We start from the raw sequence: 24,724 nt of genomic DNA on the forward strand, positions 1-24,724 counted from the left end.
TCTTTCTCTCCCCCCACCCCTTCTCCACACCCCCACCCCCGTTCATGCTAATGAGGGGCAGCCTTTGGGGAAACGGGAATCACTCACTGAACAGACCATTGGAACAAAACCGAGCTGCAAGGATTTCTCCCACCTCCTAAGGGGGAAGAGCACGTGGCCTCTCAAAGTTGTCCCTGGGAACGTCTGTCCTGCGATCTGCGGGCAGTGAGAACATCAAATCCGACACTTTAAACCCGTGTGGGCTTGCGGGCTGGGGCTGGGTGGAGGAGCGTGTGGGGCGGCAACACCAAAAAAGGGTGTTGCGGGGCTGAGGGACTGGGTGTGGGAGAATGAGTGATAAGGAGATTTTTCTAGATTAAGCCAACAACAATTAGGCAAATTAGAGCCTAAGACAGTTTGGGCTTGTGGAAGGGAGGAGATTCCCGGTGACAGAAAATTCATCCCAGAATGTGTCATGGATTCTGAGATGAAATAAGTCACTACATCCTGGGTCTGATTACATCATATATGTAATATTTATATTCTAGAGTCAGAAAGGCCCAAACGCCCTCATAAAATATTAACAGTTTTTCTTCTCTCTCTCTCCTCCTTCCCCTAATTGAAATTGGTATCTAATTGGCTAGATTCATCAAGTCTTTTAGCCACCAGGTGCTAGAGGATGGTGGTGGTTTAGTCACTAAGTCGTGCCTGACTCTTGCAACCCATGGACTATATAGCCCACCAGGCTCCTGTGCCCAGGGGATTTCCCAGGCAAGAATACTGGAGTGGGTTGCCCTTTCCTTCTCCAGGGGGTGTTCCCAACCCAAGGATGGAACCCGCATCTCTAAGCCGTGTCTCCTGCATTGCAGGTGGACTCTTTACCTCTCAGCCACCAGGGAGAGTGAAAAATCCTCCCCAGCTCTCTGATGATGGTTCACCTCCTCAAGAAAGGTGGGTTTTGTGTTTTTTTCTTTCTAAGAAAAACTCACTACTTGGGTCTGAATTCTTTTTTTTTTTTTTAATATTTATTTAGCTACACTGAATCTAGTTGCAGCATACAGGATCTTTTGCTCTTCGTTGTGACAGGTGGGTTCTCTTTTAGTTGAGGCATGTGGGACCTAGTTCCCCGACTAGGGGTGGAACCTGGGCCCCCTGTATTGGGAGCTCAGAGTCCTAGCTACTGGGCCACCAGGGAAGTCCCACTGGGTCTGAATTCTTGAATGGCTCTGTAAATTCATCTTGAGCTAAGAACCCTATCCCTCAGATTGAACTGAAACAGCGTTCACCAAAGAGGGAAGTAAGCTCACCGTAGTAAACCCACAACTTTCCTGATGTGTATCTCATTTCAACAGCTTCACATCCAAGAGGAAGGGGAAATATGTTGAGATGAAGGCATTTTTATCTTAAGCACGTGAGCCAACAGTGAGACGCAGCTGCTTAAAAAGTTTTGCTGCATTAATATCTTATGTCTCAAAAGTAATAGTGCTAATGAATCTGTCAGATTCACTGGTGCAGGGCGGGGTGGATATCATGTTTTCAAGAAAGACACTGGACAGCTAGAAGGAAAACAGTAGAGTGCTAAGAGACTGGACTCCATGATGGTCAAGTTCTTTGGGAAGAACTGAGGGTAGGGTAGGCAAACAAAAACATTTTTTATATTTTGGGAAAGAACTGGTAGGTAGAAGTTATGAAGTGACAGGTTTAATTTCAGTTTAAGAAAGAATATTCTAACAACAGAGATCTCCAAGAAAGGGCTGCTTTCAAGGGTTGTAACAATGAGGTCCTGGCCACTGGGGATGTCCAAAGAGAACATGATTCAGGGATACTGTAGAACAGGTTCCTAGATTAGGTGTGTTGTGGTTTGAGGGGTAGAGCAGATAAATGAGCTCTAGGGAGGAGTTGCCTGTCTGGTCATAGGTTGACAATATGTTGGAGGGCATCACTGTATCTGAAGACTGGTCCTCAAATTTCCTCAGTTTGAAACTCACTTATGTCACTAGATCAGATTTATGGAACCAACTCATATTAACCAAACTCATAAAAAGCAGATGTATAAACCAGAATATTGCTTATTGTTTTGTAATAGGGAGGATATAGCAAAGGTGAGTCACAGGTCTAATTATTAATCAGAAGTTTCCCTTTTGGGAACTAAATCAAACTGCAGTTGACGATGGGCTCATCTTTCCTCATTCAGTTTTTAGAGGAGCAAATTCTCTGTTTCCTCCAAAAGAGTATATCTCTTCAATCACTACAAGTCTTATGTACATCAGAGTCAGTGTCTCCAGATTCTGGCCAAGATCAAAAAAACACTGTGAGCTTTGTGCTTTGGGTTTACAATTTGGGGGGTGGGGAGGGGGCATGTGCACCAGGTCTTAGTCGTAGCGTGCGGAATCTTCCATCTTCATTGTGGCATCTGGAATCTTTTAGTTGCATGTGTGATATTCAGTTGCAGCATCTGGGCTCTAGTTCCCAACCAGGGATTGAACCTGAGTCCCCTGAATTGGGAGCTTGAAGTCTTAGCCACTGGACCACCAGAGAAGTTCCTGGGCATTATAATTTATAGATGTCATTAGATTCCTTTCTTTCACACACTCTTTCTTTAAGTTAAGTGGAATAAAATTAATTAGGCTTAAGCTTTCTCAGTTACAACCACATCTCAGACATAGTTGCCTGAGATTATGTTCAAGTCACCCAGATCCAATTTGGGGTGTTCCCGAAACTCTTCTGTTTCAGGAATGCTGTGAATGAATGCCCTGAAGCCCACACCCTGAAATGTAGAGGCAGAGAGCTGACCAGAAGTCTCCTAGAGCCTCCTGGGGTGGCACCAGCCTGGAAGAACTTGCCAGGGTCCAAGGCTGGGTCTTGGGCAGCATACCACTTGCAGGCGCTGAAGCCATATTCATGGTGGAAAGTGCAAAGAGCTCAAAGAGACGGAACTATGTAAGCGAGAATGCCACTTTATTAATTTACAAAAGATCGACTCAGGCAGACCTACAGTCTCATGTCAGCCTGGCTAAGATTCTGTTTCTATAAACAAGTTACCTGGGAAGCCCAGTTATCATCAGAGTGGTTGGTGAGGGTACAAGGATTTTGTTATATGATTGGAATGTTTAAAAGTATTAGTTTCTCACAATGTATAAAGTCCATCTCTCCATGCTCATCTTCCATGTGTCAGATGAAAGAATCTAAAACCCTAACTGCCTTCCTCTCCCTTGCCAGTCTCTGGCATTTTGAGTGTATCTTTCCGCTTTGCAAATATTTGTTGAACATCTACTGTGTGTTGAATAATAAAGAATTTGTGCCAGGTTCCTGGATGGAGCTTCTAACTCTTGGAATTTCCCAAGTGAAGAAAACATCTTAATTATTCATGAGCTTCCTAGATCACACCTGAGTTTATGCTAATGAGTTGACTCTTGGAGGGCCCCTTGATAACTTAGGGCTGGAATATGGCCACCAGAAACACCAACCATGCAATTAGAGGGTTGGGACTTTGAGCCAGCCTGACCTCCAGGGAGCAGAGGCTGGAGATTGGGTTCAATCGGATGGTCAGTATTTTAATCCATCATGCCTGCTGAATGCAGTGACAACTCAGTGGGGCTTCTTGGTCAACAACCACGCTGGTGTGCTAGGGAGCAGCACAGTCCACTCCATGGAGAGGCAACCCCGAAGCTATGCCTTTGGGACCCTCCTAGATCTTGCCCTACGTGTCTCTTCATTTGCTTTGTACTGATCTGTATCCTCTCTAATGAAACTGATGATAAGTTATAGCACTTTCCTGAGTTATTATAGAGAATTATCAAATCTGAGAGGAATCATGGGAACCCCCTAGGTTTGTACCCAGCTGTCTGAAATAAGGGCAGTCTTGTTCTGGATCATCCGCTCTTTAACTAATGAGGTCTGCACTAACTCTGGGTGGTTTCTGTCAGAACTGAATTGCAGCCCACCACTCAGTTTTCAAACACTGTGTGCTACAGGAATTCCCTGGCGATCCATTGGTTAGGACTTGGTGCTTTCACTGCTAGGGGCCAGGTTCAACTCCTGGTTGGGGAGCTAAGAACCTGCAAGCCTTACGGCATGGCCAAGAAAAAAAAAAACAACCCACTATGTTCCAGGTATTTTAGAAGCCAGAAATACCCATCATCATCATCATTTTTCAAAAAGAATATAGTACTATTGCTTTGGTTCCCATTTGGTAAGGGCTTCCCTGGTGGCTCAGAATTTGCCTGCAGTGTTGGCGACCTGGGCTCGATCCCTGGGTTGGGAAGATCCCCTGTAGAAGGGAATGGCAACCCACTCCAGTATTCTTTCCTGGAGAATCCTCATGGACAAAGAAGCCATGGGGTCAAAAAGAGACATAATGAGCACCTAACACTTTTCACCAGATAGACCCATGTGGGCAGGCATTGCAGGCTGAAACAATAGCACATGCAAAGACATGGGGATATAAGAGAGCATGTGAGTCTACCCAGGCCCAGAAAGCATGGCAGCTTCTTAGGAGGGAGCCCTTATGGGGGATGTTGCTGAGAATCTTGATGACTATAGACGAACATTCCACAGACAATGGTAACTAGCTGCTTTATGTATTTAATTTTAGTTTTTGGCTGCCGCCGTGCACAGAGAAGGCAGTGGCACCCCATTCCAGTACTCTTGCCTGGAAAATCCCATGGACAGAGGAGCCTGGTAGGCTGCAATCCATGGGGTCGATAAGAGTCGGACACGACTGAGCGACTTCACTTTCACTTTTCACTTTCATGCATTGGAGAAGGGAATGGCAACCCACTCCAGTGTTCTTGCCTGGAGAATCCCAGGGACGGGGGAGCCTGGTGGGCTGCCATCTATGGGGTCGCACAGAGTCGGACACGACTGAAGCGACTTGGCAGCAGCAGCAGCAGTGCACGTGGGATCTTAGTTCCCCGACCAGGGATTGAACCTGGGCTATGGCAGTGAAAGCGCCCAGTCCTATCCACTGGACCGCCAGAGAATTCCCCAAATAGCTGCTTTTAAATCTTTATTTTGTTTTCCTATCACTGTCCATTATTGTAATGAAAAAGTTGGAAAATAAAGAGTAGACACAAGAACTACTACCATCACCCTCAACAACCACTGCAATAATGCCATGTTTTTCCTTCCAGGCTCTTTCTCAGATACCATTTTCACACAGATGCCTTCAGTGGACGAACACTATTTTGGATCCTGTGTTGTTCACACGACACCATGACAAGGGCACATTCCTATTTCACCTGTTATGTGTACAACTTTGTATTTAGCTTTTATTCGATGAAAATTAAAATATTATGGGGACTTCCCTGGTGGTCCAGTGGTTAAGACTGGCCCTTCCAAGATGGAGGCTGTAGGTTTGATCCCAGGTTGGGGTACTAAGATCCCACATGCACAACATAGCCAGATATTTTTTTTTTAACAAATTAAAATATATTACACACTCTTTGTAGATTTGAAATCTCCTAAATGCATAATATGTTCTCACTTAGACAAATCATCACTTGTACATTTTAGACTGTTTTCAGTTTTTGCTGTTGTAAAACTTTCCGTTTCCCCATTAACAAAGGAATGAATGTATTGAGACATACTGAAATAGGATAAAGCAGCATTTCTCCACCTGCCATTTTTGACATATTGAGCAAGATAATTCTCTGTTGTGCATTCTTCACCAATATCTCTGGCTTTATCTACTGAATACCAGTAGTGCCCCCCCACCTCCAGTTGTGACAACCTAAACTGTCTCCAGACATTGCCAGATGTCTCTTGGAGACAGAATTGTGAACCATATTCAGTGCTAGACAGCAATGAAAATAAATGAGCTACAACTACAAAAGCAAAATATAGATGAATCTCATAAACGTGATATCAAGTAAAAGAAGTCTGACACATGAGGCTGTATGCTAAGGACGTCCCTGATGGCCCAGTGGTGGAGACTGTATGCTTCCAGTGCAGGGGGCTTGGGTTTCATCTCTGACTGGGGAACTAAGATGCTACATGCTAAGATGCATGGCCAAAAAAACAAAAAAACTCTTTATGGTGTAATTTCATTTAATTTCTATACACTCACAAATAGACAAAATTAATTTATGGAGTTAAAAGTCAAGCTGTGCTTATCCTGGGGATAGATAGTGACTAGAAAGAATATCTGAGTGGGTGGGGGGATGAATTCTTTGCTGTTGAGTTTTATCTATTAATTTCTCATATCTTAAATGACAAATATTACTGTTTGTATAGTAGAATCTATTGGTTATTTTTTTGTTATGCCTTCCATCCCTTTATAAAAGTCTTTAAAATCTATATTATTGCTGTTCAGTCGCTCAGTCGTGTCCAACTCTTTGCGATCACGTGGACTGCAGCATGCCAGGCTTCCCTGTCCTTCATCATCTCCCAGAGCTTGCTCAAACTCATGTCCATCGAGTCGGTATGCCATCCAACCTTCTCATCCTCTGTCGTTCCCTTCTCCTCCTGCCTTCAATGTTTCCCAGAATCAGGGTCTTTTCCAATGAGTCGGCTCTTTGCATCAGGTAGCCAAAGTATTGGAGCTTCAGCTTCAGCATCAGTCCTTCCAATGAATATTCAAGACTGATTTCCTTTAGGATGGACTGGTTGGATCTCCTTGCAGTCCAAGGGACTCTCAAGAGTCTTCTCCAGCACCGAAGTTCAAAAGCATCAATTCTTCAGCGCTCAGCTTTCTTTATAGTCCAGCTATCACATCCATACATGACTACTGAAAAAACCATAGCTTTGACTAGACAGACCTTTGTTGGCAAGGTAATGTCTCTGCTTTTTAAAATGCTGTCTAGGTTGGTCATAGCTTTTCTTCCAAGGAGCAAGCCTCTTTTAATTTCATGGCTGCAGTCACCATCTGCAGTGATTTTGGAGACCAAGAAAATAAAGCCTGTCACTGTTTGCATTGTTTCCCCATCTATTTGCCATAAAGTGATGGGACCAGATGCCATGATCTTGGTTTTGTTCAGGTTGAGTTTTAAGCCAGCCTTTTCATTCTCCTCTTTCACCTTCATCAAGAGGCTCTTTAGTTCCTCTTTGCTTTCTGCCATAAGGATGGTGTCATCTGCATATCTGAGGTTATTGTATACGATTAGTACATATTCACAGCAGAATAACTAGCTATAACAGATAAAAAGAGAAAAAATCAACTATAGTCCTGTTGCCTAGAAAAAACTCCTCTAAATATATATTTTTTTTACTATAAATATTTTTATGGGTCAACTTACAGATGTTTTTCCTACACATATGTGCACATGTAAATATTTCTTTCTATAAAAATGGGGTCATGGTATGTATATATTTTATGACATGGTTTAAAATTTTTTAGTGATATGGTAAGGTCTTTTCATTTCAATAAATATAAGATTCCATAATCATTTATTTTATTTTTCTTTAGCCATGCCCCAAGGCATGTGGGATCTTGTTCCCCAACCAAGGATCAAACCCTAACCTCCTCAATTGGAAGCTCAGGGTCTTATTTATTGGATGGCCAGGGCTGTTCCTCCATGATCATTTTAATGACTGAATTCCTAGACTATTACATTGCTGAGTCAAAAAATATGATAATTTCAATATTTTTGCTATTGCTGAATTATTCCCCAGATATGTATCAGTTTACACTGACCCTCCACAGTGTAGCTGTGTAGTAATATTTCTCCACATTGGAGATATCCAATTAAATTATCATTATTTTTTACCAAATCATCATTATTTGATATCTTTGCTGTTCTGAAGAGTTTGTTAAGATTTCTCTTTTTAAAAAAGTTTACAATTTTTTTTTGTTAGTGATATTGCACATTTTTTTCCATAGATTTATTGCCTATTTGGATTTCTTTTGTTAATGACCTGTTCATATTCTTTGTCAATGTATTGGAATGATCAGACTTTCATTTATGATTTAAAGAACTGTTCATAGCTTCAGAATTTTAACCCTTTGTTCATTACATATATTGTAAATATCTCCTCACACAATTTTGTTTGATTTTAAGCTTTTTACTGATTTTTTTGACCATAGAACTTTTAAATTTCTGTAGTAAAATCCATCAGTCTTTTGTTTAAATTTCTCCGGTGTCTTTTGGATCTTGCTCAGAAAGACTTTCTTTAAAACAAAATTATATATATATTTTAGTTCAGTTCAGTTCAGTTCAGTCACTCAGTCGTGTCCAGCGCTTTGCAACCTCATGGACTGCAGCACACCAGGCTTCTGTGTCTATCACCAACCCCTGTAGTTTACTCAAACTGATGTTCATTGAGTCAGTGATGCCATCCAACCATCTCATCCTCTGTCATCCCCTTCTCCTCCTGCCTTCAATCTTTCCCAGCATCAGGGTTTTTACAAATGAGTCAGCTCTTCACATCAGGTGGCCAAAGTATTGGAGTTTCAGCTTCAACATCAGTCCTTCCAATGAATATTTAGGACTGATTTACTTTACGATGGACTGGTTGGATCTCCCTGCAGTCCAAGGGACTCTCAAGAGTCTTCTCCAACACCATAGTTCAAAACCATCAATTCTTCAGCGCTCAGCTTTCTTTATAGTCCAACTCTAACATCCATACCTGACTATTGGAGAAACCATAGCTTTGACTAGACAGACCTTTGTTGGCAAAGTAATGTCTCTGCTTTTTAATATGCTGTCTAGGTTGGTCACAACTTTCCTTCCAAGGAGTGTCTTTTACTTTCATGGCTGCAGTCACCATCTCTAGTGCTTTTGGAGCCTAAAAATATAAAGTCTGTCACTGTTTCCCCATCTACTTGCCATGAAGTGATGGGACCAAATACCATGATCTCGTTTTGTGCATGTTGAGTTTTAAGCCAACTTTTTCACTCTCCTCTTTCACTTTCATCAGGAGGCTCTTTAGTTTTTCTTCACTTTCTGCTATAAGGCTGAAAGTGTCATCTGCATATCTGAGGTTATTGATATTACTCCCAGCAATCTTGATTCCAGCTTGTGCTTCAACCAGCCCAGCATTTCTCATGATGTACTCTGCATATAAGTTAAATAAGCATGGTGACAGTATACAGCCTTGACGTACTCCTTTCTCGATCTGGAACCAGTCTGTTGTTCCATGTCCAGTTCTAACTGTTGCTTCTTGACTTGCAAACAGATTTCTCAGGAGGCAGGTCAGGTGGTCTGGTATTCCCATCCCTTGAGGAATTTTCCACAGTCTGTTGTGATCCACACTGTCAAAGGCTTTGGCATAGTCAATAAAGAAGAAATAGATGTTTTTCTGTAACTCTCTTGCTTTTCCAGTGATCCAGCGGATGTTGGCAATTTGATCTCTGGTTCCTCTGCCTTTTCTGAAACCAGCTTGAGCATCTGGAAGTTCACAGTTCATGTATTATTGAAGCCTGGCTTGGAGAATTTTGAGCATTACTTTGCTAGTGTGTGAGATGAGTGCAATTGTGTGGTAGTTTGAGCATTCTTTGGCATTGCCTTTCTTTTGGGTTGGAATGAAAACTGACCTTTTCCAGTCCCGTGGTCACTGCTGAGTTTTCCAAATGTGCTGGCATATTGAGTGCAGCACTTTCACAGCATCATCTTTTAGGATTTGAAATAGCTCCACTGGAATTCCATCACCTCCACTAGCTTTGTTCATCGTGATGCTTCCTAAGGCCCACTTGACTTCACATTCCAGGATGTCTGGTTCTAGGTGAGTGATCACGCCATCGTGATTATCTGAGTCATGAAGATCTTTTCTAGATGGACCTTTGTCGGCAAAGTAATGTCTCCGCTTTTTAATATAAGGTCTAGGTTGGTCATAGCTTTTCTTCCAAGGAGCAAGCATCTTTTAATTTCATGGCTGCAGTCCCCATCTGCAGTGATTTTGGAGCATAAGAAAATAAAGCCTGTCACTGTTTCCATTGTTTCCCCATCTATTTGCCATGAAGTGATAGGACTGGATGCCATGACCTTTGTTTTCTGAATGTTGAGCTTTTTTTTTTTTTGAATGTTGAGCTTTAAGCCAACTTTTTCACTCTCCTCTTTCACTTTCACCAAGAGGCTCTTTAGTTCTTCTTTGCTTTCTGCTGTAAGGGTGGTGTCATCTGCATATCTGAGGTTATTGATATTTCTCCCAGCAATCTTGATTCCAGCTTGTGCTTCATCCAGCCCAGCATTTCACATGATGTACTCTGCATAGAAGTTAAATAAACAGGGTGACAATATACAGCTTTGACGTACTCCTTTCCCAACTTGAAACCAGTCCATTGTTCCATGTGTGGTTCTAACCATTGCTTCTTGACCTGAATACAGATTTCTCAAGAGGCAGGTAAGGTGCTCTGGTATTCCCATCTCTTTCAGAATTGTCCACAGCTTGTTGTGACCCACACAGTCAAAGGCTTTGACATAGTCAATAAAGAAGAAGTAGATATTTTTCTGGAACTCTCTTGCTTTTTTGATGATCCAATGGATGTTGGAAATTGACCTCTGTTTTTTCTGCCTTTTCTAAAACCAGCTTGAACATCTGGAAGTTCACGGTTCACATACTGTTAAAGCCTGGCTTGGAGAATTTCGAGTATTACTTTGTTAGAGTGTGAGATGAGTGAAATTGTGTGGTAGTTTGAACATTTTTGGCATTGCCTTTCTTTGGGATTGGAATGAAAACTGACCTTTTCCAGTTCTGTGGTCACTGCTGAGTTGTCCAAATTTGCTGGTATATTGAGTGCAGCAGATAAAGATCATTAACTTCTAATAAATGTAGGTCTCTTTCTGGACTTTCTTCTCTGTTATTTCATCTGTTTATTTTGGTGCCTACAATGAGACATTATTATAATGATCTTATAATATAGCTCTATTTTCAAAAATTGATTTGACTATTATAGTTTTTCTTTTTCCCAAGTGAACTTCAAGGTTATTCTGCTAAATTGGAAAAAAAAAACAAAAATGACCCTGGGATTTCTCTGGCAATCCAGCAGTTAAGACTCCATGTTTCCATTGAAGAGGTCACAGGTTTGATCCCTAATCTGGGAACTAAGATTCTGCATGACTCACAGTGTGGAAAAAAAAAACAAAACAGAATTTGCATTAAATTAAAATTCCACTAAATACATAGATTTGTAAAGGAATTGGCAACTGTCATGTATTATCTTTGTAGCCATGAAAATTGAATATCTCTACATTTTTGAACCTCTGTCTTCTGTTATATATATATATATATTTTGATATATATTGATATTTATTGCTTATATCCCAATTTGTATATATACAAAAATATATCAAACTGTTTGCCATAGATTCCCTTGGATTTTCTCAGGGGAAAACTGTAAAATTTTGAAGTAGTGGTATTTTGCCTCTTCCTCTCAAATATTTGTAAAACTCTTTGCATTGATGAGAACTTCACAAGCTATTAAATAATCTCAATCATAGTCATCATCTTTGCATTATAAGTAGTTCTCATTTTCAGGGAACACCTCAAGTGTTTCACTTTCAAATGAATACAATTTCACTTTACTTCAGGGATGTCCACACCATTTCAGCTTGGAAATCTGACAGATACACCTTTTTTTTAAATTGCTTTCTTAATACTACTGATCTGATTGTGTCGTCCACATATTTTACCTTCTCACTCGTCATTTTTGTCTCTTTATCTTTTTCCTTTTCATTCTGATTTCATTTTCAGTAACATCAACTATGAGTTTGGCTGTGCCTCGAATGTATGATTTCTTAGTTCCCTGACCAGGGATCGAACCCACGCCCCCTGCTGTGGAAGCACAGAGTCTTAAATACTGGACTGCCAGGGAAGTCCCCTAGTTAGTTCTTTTTCTGTTGTTCACCCTGTTGTTCTTTCAACTCAGTCTACTCCCTGCTTGTAATTTCCTGACTCACAAGAACAATTTCTTCTTGTACTTTTCTTTTTGAAAATATCTGTTCCTTGAAATTGTCTTTGGGATTCTTTGTCATCATTATTTGAGGTATATCTTCCTCTGAGCATTTCTAAGGGGGAATTTAATAGAAGGAGTTCCCTGGTGGTCCACAGACTCCAGCACTTTCACCGCCAGGGCCCCGGTTCAATCCCTGGTTAAGGAACTAGAATCCTGCAAGCCATGCAGCACAGCCAAAAAACAAGAAAGAAAAAAGAAAGCTATTTTTGAAAAATAAATGCATTCCATTCTGTATATATATATATATATATATATATAATTTTAATGTATTTACTTGTTTTGGGCTTCACTGGGTCTTCATTGCTTTACACAGCCTTTCTCTAGTTGTGACAAGCGGGTGCTACTCGATGACGGTGTGCAGGCTTCTCACTGCAGTGGCCTCGCTTCCCGGGGCGCACAGGCTGCAGGCAGGTGGGCTTCAGTAGCTGTGGCTTGTGGGCTCTAGGGTAGGGGCTCTGTGGTTATAGTGCTCGGGGTTAGCTGCTCCACAGGTGGCACGTGGAATCCTTTTGGACCTTCGATAGAACCGGTGTTCCCTGCATTGGCAGGCAGATTCCCACCCTCTGTGCCACCAGGGAGATCCAAAAGGAAGGCATTGAGAATAATATAGTGAATACCTGCATAAGCATGGCCCAGTTTTATCAAACCTTAATAATTTTTCCATATTTGCTTCTTTTTTAATGCTTAAAAATTACAGATATAGTTGGTGGCAGCCAGTCTCCTGGATGACTGGCCTCTAGTGATCCCTGCTTCTTTGTGTTCACACCTTGTGTAGTCCCCTGGCATTGCACGGCCCCTGCACGTTGCAGGACTGGTCTGAGTGACCCATAGCATATGGAAAAAGTGATAATAAATGCTTCCAAGTCTGGGTTACAAAAGACTGAACTCTCACCTCTTTCTGTTTTCACTACATAATTTTATTTCTTCTCAGTATGGCCCTCCTTCACTCTCAAAATCTCATCCTTTCTTTTAGATCATTTCCCCTGAGGGAAGCCAGCTGCTGTAATGGGAGGACATCAGACAGTCCGAAGAGGCCCGTGGCAAGGAAGCCACTGAAGTCCTCAGCCAACAGCCAGTGAGTAGCTGAGGTCTGCCAACAGCTGGTAAGTGAACGTGAAGGCAGATCCTCTCCCAGATGAGCCTCCAGATAAGACTGCAGCCCCAGCCCAGAGCTTGACTGGTCTCCTCCTGAGGGACCTGAACCATCCGGTAAACCATTCCCAGATTCCTGGGGCAGAGGAAGTATGAGTAATAAGTGTTTATTGTTAAGCTGCTAAATTCTGGGGTAATTCATTTTGCAGTAATAGGTAACTAATACCTGTTGAAGGCCCCTTAGGCTCCTCCCTAATCCAATTTCTTTTCCTTCCCAGAGATAATAATCTTTATGCTGAACTGGGGGTCTTTACCATTCTTCTGAATGTTTTTCCTATTATGAGTGTGCTAGCTGCCATTGTAAAAAGATATCATCAATTAATGTTGTTTAAAAAATTATAATTCTTCCCAAAGAAGGGCAATGCCAAAGAATGTTCAGACTGCCATTAAAAAAAAAATTATAATTCTAAGTTTTGCTACATTCCATAAAATATGCACTTGTAGTTCAATAACGGAGAAGGCAATGGCACTCCACTCCAGTACTCCTGCCTGGAAAATCCCATGGACAGAGGAGCCTGGTAGGCTGCAGTCCATGGGGTCACTAAGAGTCGGACACGACTGAGCGACTTCACTTTCACTTTTCACTTTCATGCATTGGAGAAGGAAATGGCAACCCACTCCAGTGTTCTTGCCTGGAGAATCCCAGGGACGGGGGAGCCTAGTAGGCTGCTATCTATGTAGGGTCGGACATGACTGAAGCGACTTAGCAGCAGCAGCAGAAGTTCAATAAATGATCTCTGAAATGAATGATAATAAAGTTGGGGAACTTTTCCTTTTTTAATGTGGGAATTGCCTAGTGTAATGTTATCAGTTCAGTTCAGTTCAGTCACTCAGTCGTGTCCAACTCTTTGTGACCCCATGAATCGCAGCACACCAGGCTTCCCTGCCCATTACCATCTCCCGGAGTTCACTCAAACTCACGTCTATCGAGTCGGTGATGGCATCCAGCCATCTCATCCTCTGTCGTCCTTTTTCTCCTGCCCTCAATCCCTTCCAGCATCAGAGTCTTTTCCAATGAGTCAACTCTTTGCATGACGTGGCCAAAGTACTGGATTCTAATGTTATAATGAAATGTAAAAGAAAATCTATTGTTAATAATAGCTTGCACGTACTCAACACTGTTCCAAGTATTAAATCTTTGTATAAAATATTTTTTATAAATCTTTGTATAAACATATGAGCTTTTACTTTTATTATCCCAGATTAGGGATAAGAGAAAAATTAAGTAACTTGCTCAGGGTTATACAGCTGGTAATCAATGGATACCAAAACCATTAGCTACTATCAGTCTGCTTTATATCAAATGGAAATTAAAAAGAAGGGAAAAGATACAATTAACATAAATGTAGCTGTTAGAGGCCTCCTCTGCAAATGACCATGAGGTCTAAGTTGATCATCATAACTGCCTTCTTCCATCATTTATTCTGTGTTTCTCCTACCCTCTGTTGGGCAGGGCTCAATGCTTGGTAGGGAGACTCAAAACTGTATTCCTGTAAGACTTGCATTCTTGGCAGTCCTGTCGTTATTGGATTGCTGTACTTTCCTATTAACTGAGTCTTTGGGACAAGAGCACACTAAGATGTACCTCCCCTGAGTCCTTGGATTCCTCTTTCCTCCACGAAGTAGCAGAGCCATTTTCCCCTTGGTAATCACATCATTCATGGGACTGTCAGAGCTGGGGCTGCTGTAACTAAGTACCACAGCCTGAGTGGCTTACACAACAGACATTTGTTTCTCACAGTTCTGGGGCTGGAACTCTGAGATCAGGGTGTCAGTATGGCTGGATTCTGGTGAGAGCTCTCTTCCTGGCTCACAGATGGCTGCCTTCTTGCTGGATTCTCACATGAGAGAGAGCGCGCCACAGAGAGACAGACAGAGAGAAAGGGCGCCAGACACTTCTTCTCCTAAGGACGCTAATCCATCACGGGGCTCCACCCTCATGACCTCATCTGAAAGCCTCACCTCCCCATACGGTAACACTGGGACTTTTACCAGTCGATTTGGGGGTAACATAAATATTCAGCTCATAAAAGTGACACCCCATCCCCTTCTCCGCCTGTTGATTCAGCAGCCTGGGGGGGTCCCAGATGGTCAAGGGGCAGCCTCATCTCCAGTTGAATGGAGCCATAATAGTGTCTCCTGGCCCAAACATCTCCCCACTGGTCACTAGGACCTCTGGACCCACTGAGCCTCTGGCAAGGAAAGCAAAATAAAATAAAATAAAGTAAATCTTCCAGTGAATCATTCGCGGTCACAGTGGGAGAAGCCACCCGTACCTCCTCTCCTTAGTTCCTGGCCAGGCGCATTCCGGCAATGCCTAAGTCCAGGAATGGTAGTGCTAGAAGCCCTGCAGGCAAGGAAGGCAAATCCAGACCCAGAACACGTGTCTGTCCCTGTGAGGACCGGCTGCTGTCCGCACATCCCAGACTCCCTGCAAACAAGACATTATTGTTTTGCCTCTCAGGATGCGACCCTCCCCTTGAAGAAGCGCCCTCTGCTGGCTTTTCCTAAGATCTGCGGCTACGGGCATCCTCTTCTAACTGGCATCTATCAGTCCTGGTTCTTCGGAGAAGGCGATGGCACCCGCTACAGTACTTTTGCCTGTAAAATCCCATGGACGGAGGAGCCGGGTGGGCTGCAGTTCACGGGGTCGCTAAGAGTCGGATACGACTGAGCGACTTCACTTTCACTTTTCACTTTCATGCATTGGAGAAGGAAATGGCAACCCACTCCAGTGTTCTTGCCTGGAGAATCCCAGGGACGGGGGAGCCTGGTGGGCTGCTGTCTATGGAGTCGCACAGAGTCGGACACGACTGAAGGGACTTAGCAGCAGTCTTGGTTCCTTATGCTTTTATTTGAGGAACCTTTCTCCTTTTATTTGAGGAGTTGCGATGCCTCCTGGTCTCACTGATGGAGGTGTTTGTGCTTCTGCTTCTCATCCTCCTTGTGCCTTTGTAGGATTTCTGAGAGGAGAGTGGCAACTGTACTGTAATCCGGTAAAATTTTAAACTTATGACAATTCCAAATGTTAATATTATTGTATTGCATTTTAATATTAATTCTGGTGTACTTTCTGACATTCTTATATGAGTTTGGAAAATTTGGCTGGATATAATACTAATTGACCCGCTCCTCACTTTGCCTGAAATTGTGTGCATGAATGCTCAGCTGTGTCCAACTCTTTGGGACCCCATGGACTGCAGCCCGCCAGGCTCCTCTATCCATAGAGTTTTCCAGGCAAGAATACTGGAGTGGGTTGCCATTTCCTACTCCAGGGAATCTTCCCGACTCAGGGATCAAACCTGCATCTCTTGTGTCTATTGCATTGACAGGTGGATTCTTTACCATTGAGCCACCTGGGAAGCCCTTGCCCCTGAGATTGCCTGGGGACAAAGAAAAAAAGATTAAAATGGGGACAATTAGAAAGGCGCTAATATGTTTTTCATGAGGTATATCAATAGTATAGTTATACCATTCCTGTTTGTCAAGCCTCTAAGGCAATTCCTAGATGAGGAGCCAGCTCATTCTTTGTTATGGGGCTGTCCTGTGTGCTGTAGGATGGCAAGGTCACCATGTCTGCCCAGAAACCTCAGAAGGCTAGGTGAGTATTAGCTCCAATACCTGCCACCCCAGTCTTAGTCAGTGATGGAAAAACCATCTCAGAACTGTCTCAATTGGCCATTTAAGTTTGATAGTATGAGACTGGTTGATGATAAGCAATGCATCATAAAAATTTCAGATGGAAAGGAGAGTGTTTTGTGGACCATTCGTTTGTGAGTATATGTGTGTGGCAGTTTTAAGTTATTAGTTCTTAAAATCTTTTAAATGACCAAAAATCTGTCAAAGAATTTTGAGACTCATTAAAACCAAATTTAATAAGAGGAAAAAAAAAACAACAGTCTTCATCACCTAAAATCAACAATGACAATGGAACAATCACTATGGAATACTCAAAATAAAATGTACAACGTTTGTGCTGAGGAAAGGAGCCAATGTTTTGTGTGGCTAGTTAGTATGCAAGCCTCTTTTTAAGAAATTACCTCTTCCCCTTAATGAGAAGAATTGGTGGGAGGGTGATTCCTCTGTGGCCCCATGAATCAACAGGAGAAAGTTGGGCCAATTGTAATCTGTTCCAGGGAAGCTTGATTTTGGAGCAAGTGACCCTGGGATGATGAAAGCCATCAGAGGCACTTTTTGCAAGTCTAGCTGCATGGCAAGTGGCAATGATGGCAGCAGTGGTGGCCTCTTGGCAGGTGGCTGGCTCTGAGAGTCACTGTGCTTCCAGCTTCTTCTTCTGGGGGGCCTTTAGTGTGTCCTTTGGTTCTTGCTGGCCCCCACAACTGGTCCTCCAGTTTTTCCCACCCCCATTTAGTAAGCACCCCCGTTCCCCATGGCGTTCCAATGAGTTCTCTTTTGCTTTGCTCAGGTTGGGCTGGTTTGTTTTCATTGTTAGAAACAAGAGGGAACCAGCAAAGGAGACTGAGAAGCTGATTGGAGAACTGAGAAAAAGGAGATTTTTCTGGAAGCCTGTGAAAAAACGGTTTATTTCAGGAAGGAACTGGCCAAGAGTTTCAAACTTCAGGGCAAAGTCAAGCAAGAGAAGGAGTGAAAGGTATCTCTTACACTTGCAAATTCGGAGGTCAGTATCTGGGAGGAGTGTGTCCAGCAACAGGGGAGCAAGGAGTACATGCCAGGTGGAAGGAAGGAAACCCTGGGTGTGCAGGAGCTGCCCTGAGGCAGCTTGGCTGCATGGAGGGAGGTGCCAAGGTGCCACCTGTCTGTCAGGTGCCCAGGACCGAGGGTGAGCTTTTAAGGACTAGAGAAACTGTAGAATGTTCGGGGGCTCAAAGGAAAGCCAGAAGAAGGAAACTAAAGATATAGACAAGATGGAGGGGATTACTGGGCTTACACTTTTCAAATGTTCACTAAGTGTGCTGGTTCAGACTGTAAAGAATCTGCTTGTCATGCAGGAGACCCAGGGATTGAACCTGGGTTGGGAAGATCCCCTGGAGAAGGGAATGGGTCCCACTCCAGTATTCTGGCCTGGAGAATTCCATGGACTGTATAGTCCATGGGGTTGCAAAGAGTCGGACACGACTGAGCGACTCTCACTTTCACGTCACCAGTACTCTTGCCTGGAAAATTCCATGGACAGAGGAGCCTGGTGGGCTATACAGTCCATGGGGTCGCAAAGAGTTGGACCCCACTAACACTTTGTTTTTTTCACTCTAAGTATCAGACAAGTTTCCTGAGGAGAAGGCGTTTCAAAGCAAAAGCAGAGGGAGGGGATGGCCTGGGACTGGAGGAGGGACATCCTCTTCACGTGAGACAGAAGAGGGAAGAAATGGGGGAGATGGTGGAGGTGAGGGAAGGCGAGAACGTGGGACTTGCATTGAATGACTTGAATCCGGGGTGTTCAGCAGGCATTGACTTCAGCTGGGATGAACTCTGGTGAGTGAGTCACAAAAACACCTGCCAGAGAGAAGGCCCGGGGCTGAGAGGAGAGGTTGGAGGAGGTGGGAGAGTCCGGTGAGCTCGCTGGAGGCCGGAGCAGGCCAGTCAGAAGCCCAAAGCGTGGAGAGCCTGTGAGGAGTTAGTCTTGCCCAGCCCTCAGGCTGAGGGTCGTGTATGACAGCAATCTTGCCTTGGGGCCAGGGAGACAGTGTTGCTGTCCATTGTCCCCAGATGCTGCCCACAGGTGGAAAGTGGAGACGAGGCAATTCTAATTTTTTGAGCCCCTACTGTAGCAAGGACCTAATGTGGCCACCAACTCTGAGGCACCAGGAATGGAGCTGGAAATCATGCCCTGGGCTTATTCATTTGTTAGTCTGTTCTGGCTTTTAAATTTAGCACCATCTTGCTAATCTTAAAAGGGGGCAGGGGGTGGTGGTAGTAAAGGTATCAGCTAAAATTTCCCATTGATTGTTTAGCTTTTTTTCTTGAATAAATGTTTAATTTGGGAATAATTTCAGATTTAATGTTAATAATTTCATAAAGGTTGCAAAGAGGGCTCCCATATACCCTTCAGTCAGTTTCCCCTAATGCTACCATCTTACATCACCATGTCACAATTAAGAAATCAACATTGGTATAAATCATTGCAGATGGTGACTACAGCCATGAAATTAAGACACTTGCTCCTTGGAAGAAAAGCTATGACAAACCTAGACAGCACATTAAAAAGCAGAGACATTACTTTGCAAACAAAGGTCCATCTAGTCAAAGCTATGGTTTTTCAGTAGCCACATATGGATGTGAGAGTTGGACTATAAAGAAAGCTGAGCACTGAAGAATTGATGGTTTTGAACTGTGGTGTTGGAGAAGACTCTTGAGAGTCCCTTAGACTGCAAGGAGAGCCAACCAGTCCATCCTAAAGGAGATCAGTCCTGAATATTCATTGGAAGGACTGATGCTGAGGCTGGAGCTGCAATACTTTGGCCACCTGATGAGAAGAACCGACTCATTAGAAAAGACCCTGATGCTGGGCAAGACTGAAGGCAGGAGGAGAAGGGGACAACAGAAGATGAGATGGTTGGATGGCATCACTGTCTCAATGGACATGAGTTTGGGCAAGCTCCAGGAGTTGGTGATGATCAGGGAAGCCTGGTGTGCTGCAGTCCATGGGGTCGAAAAGAGTCGGACGTGACTGAACTGAACTGATAATTGTGCGTAGCTAAATTGCAGAATGTACTCAGATTCCATTGGTTTTTCCTCTACCGTCCTTTATCCATTTCAGGCTCAAACCCAGGATCCCCACATAGCATTTAGTATTTGTTTTTTCAAAAGTAGGACTTAACTCTGTGATATTTCTCCTGTACAAGTTTTACAAGAAGAGTTTGAACTTTTCAAGCTCGTCAGCTGAACCAGTCTGTTTACACTAATTTGCAAATCAAATACACATACACACAAACCTTACATTTCAACTATAGTTTGTTGTTCATTGGACTTTAAGGACATAAACCATAAATTATATTTATTATATTTGTATGTTTTAACACAGTTTCTTGTAAGTTCTCCTTAGTTCTGGAAATAAATGTTTGCAGCCAGCACAATTGGATCTGCTCACAAACCCCTTGGGATAAGGATGGGGAGGGAGTTTTCCATGTGTGCCTGCCCATGATGAAATGCATTTTTAAAAGACAGAAAAAGAGATGGTGCCATCTATCCAGCTAGCATTTGGTGTTTCCTAAGGCATTTTTCTTTTAAAGATAAATATAAACTAGGCAAGAGTAAATGCTCCTCTTTTCGATCCCATCTTAGTTTTCTCTTGCAAGCTCTCAATTGTGCTACAGCGGAGAACGCATTTCCGATTTTTAAATACAACAGCCCTGGAGACCGCAGCAGAGAAAGCGAAATCACGACATTTCAAAATCTACTTTTGTGCTCATCATTGCTTTTCTCTCCACCAAAACTAATCTCCGTGCGACCCAGATGGGACTCGAACCCACAATCCCCAGCTCCGGAGGCTGATGCCTTATCCATTAGGCCACTGGGTCACCACAGGATCCGGGTTCTCACACCGTCCTCTTACGCGATGCCATCATCGTGCCCCGCCCCCGCGCTCTGTGGCCTCACGTCAGGCTGCGTGCGATTTGGGAATCGCCCCCAGTGGCGGCAGCACGCGCCTGCGCCTTCGGCCTGGCCCGGCGCCCTAGCCCCTACGCGCATGCGCGTGAGCTACCTCGGCGGCCCCGCGTTGTCCTGGTACTGCTTGGCAGGCACGCTGGCGGGTCTGGGTATCTGTGGGAGGGGCATGCTTTTCGTTAGGTTCTTTCGGGAGATTCTTTTCGGGAAAGTTCTCAGTCTTGACTGCATACTAGACGCTCTTGGGGGGAACTTTAAACAAAATTCCAGTGCCTGGCCTCCCCCACCCCCGTTCTGTTTACCGGGGCAGGCCCAGGCCTCTGCATTTTGGCATGTCTGCCGCCTTCCTCTAGCGTGAGTCCCCACAGTCTCCCCCTAACTGTCTCCCCCTTCTCCTTTGCTGCTTTTATACTATATACGTTAATTGGATAACTTTTTATGTGCTGGGAAACGTTGGGGGTTTCCAGGGTGAACAGGCTTTTCTTTAAATCTGCCCCGCTCCCCCACTCACCTACATCCATATTTCTCCCCATCTCTTCTTTCCCTCCGGATTAAAGGGAAAATAAACATAACAAGGTCCCTACATACAAAATAATACGAATTTTGTTTTTTTATCTTAAAACTAGATCTTGGATAAAGATTTAAAGAGATTTTCTGGTTCCATGCGTAATACCTTTTTGCTTGTTGCACGTAAATGTGCTGCTTTTATTATTATTTTTTTAATACGCTTCTTTTTCTTTTTAGACACATAATACCTGTTCACTGTAAAATTGTATAAATAGGAGTAAGCCAAGCAAAGAAAATTGAAACTGACTATACGTCTAGCGTTCAGAGTCAACCACTACTAACATTTTGGTGTGTTTCTTTCAAATTTTGTGTCTGTGTGTCATTTCCGTCATTACCTGTGGATCCTGAGTCATCCAGGAAATACTTTTCATGGACACTAGGACATTATCAGTGAATAATAGCTAATCACACAGCAACGATGGTGCAGATGTGATGGTAAGTAAAACTGCCACATTATTGAGTCCAGGCAGTCAGACTAAGCTAGTAATAATAGTTATGCTTCACCTTTGTGCAGTGGAGGGCGTGCGGCGGTTGTTGGCCAGCTTCACTTAAGAACATCTTTGACAATCAGTTCAGTTCAGTCGCTCAATCATGTCTGACTCTTTGCGACCCCATGGACTGCAAAATGCCAAGCCTCCCTGTCCATCACTCAAACTCATGTCCATTGAGTCGGTGATACCATCCAACTATGTCATCCTCTGTTGCCCCCTTCTCCTGCCTTCAGTCTTTCCCAGCATCAGGGTCTTTTCTAATGAGTCAGTTCTTCACATCAGGTGGCCAAAGTATTGGAGTTTCAGCTTCAACATCAGTCCTTCCAATGAATATTCAGGACTGATTTCCTTTGGGATGGACTGGTTGGATCTCCTTGCAGTCTAAGGGACTCTCAAGAGTCTTCTCCAACACCACAGTTTAAAACCATCAATTCTTCTGCGTTCAGCTTTCCTTATAGTCCACAACTCTCACACCCATACATGACCACTGAAAAAAACATAGCTTTGACTAGACGGACCTTTGTTGGCAAAGTAATGTCTCTGCTTTTTAATATGTTATCTAGGTTGGTCATAACTTTTCTTCCAAGGAGCAAGCATCATTTAATTTCATGGCTGCAGTCACCATCTGCGGTGATTTGAAGCCCGAGAAAATAAAGTCTGACATTGTTTCTACTGTTTCCCCATCTGTCTGCCATGAAGTGATCTTAGTTTTCTGAATGTTGAATTTTAAGCCAATGTTTTCACTCTCCTCTTTCACTTTCATCAAGAGACTCTTTAATTCTTCCTCACTTTCGGCCATAAGAGTGGTGTCATCTGCATATCTGAGGTTATTGATATTTCTTCCAGCAATCTTGATTCCAGCTTGTGCTTCATCCAGCCCAGTGTTTCTCATGATGTATTCTGCATATAAGTTAAACAAGCAGGGTGACAATATACAGCCTTGATGTACTCCTTTCCCTATTTTGTACCAGTCTGTTGTTCCATGTCCAGTTGTAACTGTTGCTTCCTGACCTGCATACAGATTTCTCAAGAGGCAGGTCAGGTGGTCTGGTATTGCCATCTCTTTAAGAATTTTCCACAATTTGTGGTGATCCACACAGTCAAAGGCTTTGGCATAGTCAGTAAAACAGAAGTAGATGTTTTTCTGGAACTCTCTTGCTTTTGTGATGATCCAACAGATGTTGGCAATTTAATCTCTGGTTCCTCTGCCTTTTCTAAATCCAGCTTGAACAGCTGGAAGTTCACGGTTCACGTATTGCTGAAGCCTGGCTTGGAGAATTCTGAGCATTACTTTACTAGCATGTGAGATGAGTACAATTGTGTGGTAATTTGATCATTCTTTGGTATTGGAATGAAAACTGACCTTTTCCAGTCCTGTGAGTTTTTCAAATTTGCTGGCATATTGAGTGCAGCACTTTCATAGCATCATCTTTTAGGATTTGAAATAGCTCAACTGGAGTTCCACCACCTCCACTAGCTTTGTTCGTGTGATGCTTCTAGGAAGCATCAAGGCCCACTTGACCGCATTCCAGGTTGTCTGGCTCTAGGTGAGTGATCACACCATTGTGGTTATCTGGGTCATGAAGATCTTTTTTGTATAGTTCTTCTGTGTATTCTTGCCACCTCTTCTTAATATCTTCTGCTTCTGTTAGGTCCATACCATTTCTGTCCTTTATTATGCCCATCTTTGCATGGAATGTTCCCTTGGTATCTCTAATTTTCTTGAAGAGATCTCTAGTCTTTCCCATTCTGTTGTTTTCTTCTATTTCTTTGCACTGATCACTGAGGAAGGCTTTCTTATCTCTCCTTGCTATTCTTTGTGCATTCAAATGGGTATATCTCTCCTCTTCTCCTTTGCCTTTAGCTTCTCTTCTTTTCACAGCTATTTGTAAGGCCTCCTCAAACAACCATTTTGCCTTTTTGCATTTCTTTTTCTTGGGGATGGTCTTTATCCCTGCCTTCTGTACAATGTCACGAACCTCTGTCCATAGTTCTTCAGGCACTCTATCAGATCTAATCCCCTGAATCTATTTCTCACTTCCACTGTATAATTGTAAGGGATTTGATTTAGGTCATACCTGAATGGTCTAGTGGTTTTCCCTACTTTCTTCAATTTAAGTCTGAATTTGGCAATAAGGAGTTCATGATCTGAGCCACAGTCAGCTCCCGGTCTTGTTTTTGCTGACTGTATAGAGCTCCATCTTTGGCTCCAAAGAATATAATCAATCTGATTTCAGTGTTGACCATCTGGTGATGTCCATGTGTAGAGCCTTCTCTTGTGTTGTTAGAAGAGGTGACACTATAAGAATTATTAATTTAAATCCCAACCCTTGAATCCATGTTTTTAAGATTTTATGCAACAAAATGGGAATTATGCATAACTCACTTCTACCAGATAACCAAAATTCACTGAGTGTCTCTTGAGGAAACATTTTGTGCAGTGTTTGAGTTGCGGGATAACTAGTTGCCTTTTCGATGGAACACAGTTCTTTCTTGAAAGAATGGCTGACAGACTATGATTATTCAGACTTGGCCACACTTGAGTTTGCTTCTCTGGTTCAGCTTCATTCTCAGGCTCACATCATCATAGCACACAGTCCATCGGAAGAGAGGGGATATCTCACAAAAGTCTCAGTAAATATTTTACTGTGTTGTGTTACATCTTCATCAGCAAAGCAATTCCTGTGTCTGGGGGATGGAATGGGATTGGTTTAGGCTACACTAGGCCCTCTCCGGAATCTCCATCCCAACTACAATAGGAAGATTTGAGGGGATGGGGTCTGTGCTTTCCTAGGGCAAGGCATCTGTCAAAGGCAACTTTCACTGTTGACAGTTTACTTCTGTTTCAGGTTGTTCTCAGGTGCAAGTACAGAATAGTGGTCAGAGAGCATGGATCCTGGAAGGACAGGGCCTGGGTTTGAGTCTTGTCTCTGCCATTTACTCCTGTGTGAATGTGGACAAGTTACTTAACCACCCACTCTTCTCTTCTGTGAAATGGAGCGGATAATAATGCTACCTCACAGAGTTGTGAAGATTAAATGTATTCACAAAGATAAAAAAC

General features: G+C 43.1%; 1 non-coding gene across 1 annotated transcript; it reads right to left on the bottom strand.

The window, feature by feature from the left end:
* Window positions 1-20,444: 20,444 nt before the first annotated feature.
* TRNAR-CCG lies at window positions 20,445-20,517 on the bottom strand. Its single transcript has one exon. It is a non-coding gene; the product is annotated as a tRNA-Arg (tRNA).
* Between the last annotated feature and the right edge of the window lie 4,207 nt (window positions 20,518-24,724).

This window comes from Oryx dammah, unplaced genomic scaffold, assembly GCF_014754425.2.
Source record: "Oryx dammah isolate SB20612 unplaced genomic scaffold, SCBI_Odam_1.1 HiC_scaffold_8, whole genome shotgun sequence".
Taxonomy (NCBI): Eukaryota; Metazoa; Chordata; class Mammalia; order Artiodactyla; family Bovidae; genus Oryx; species Oryx dammah.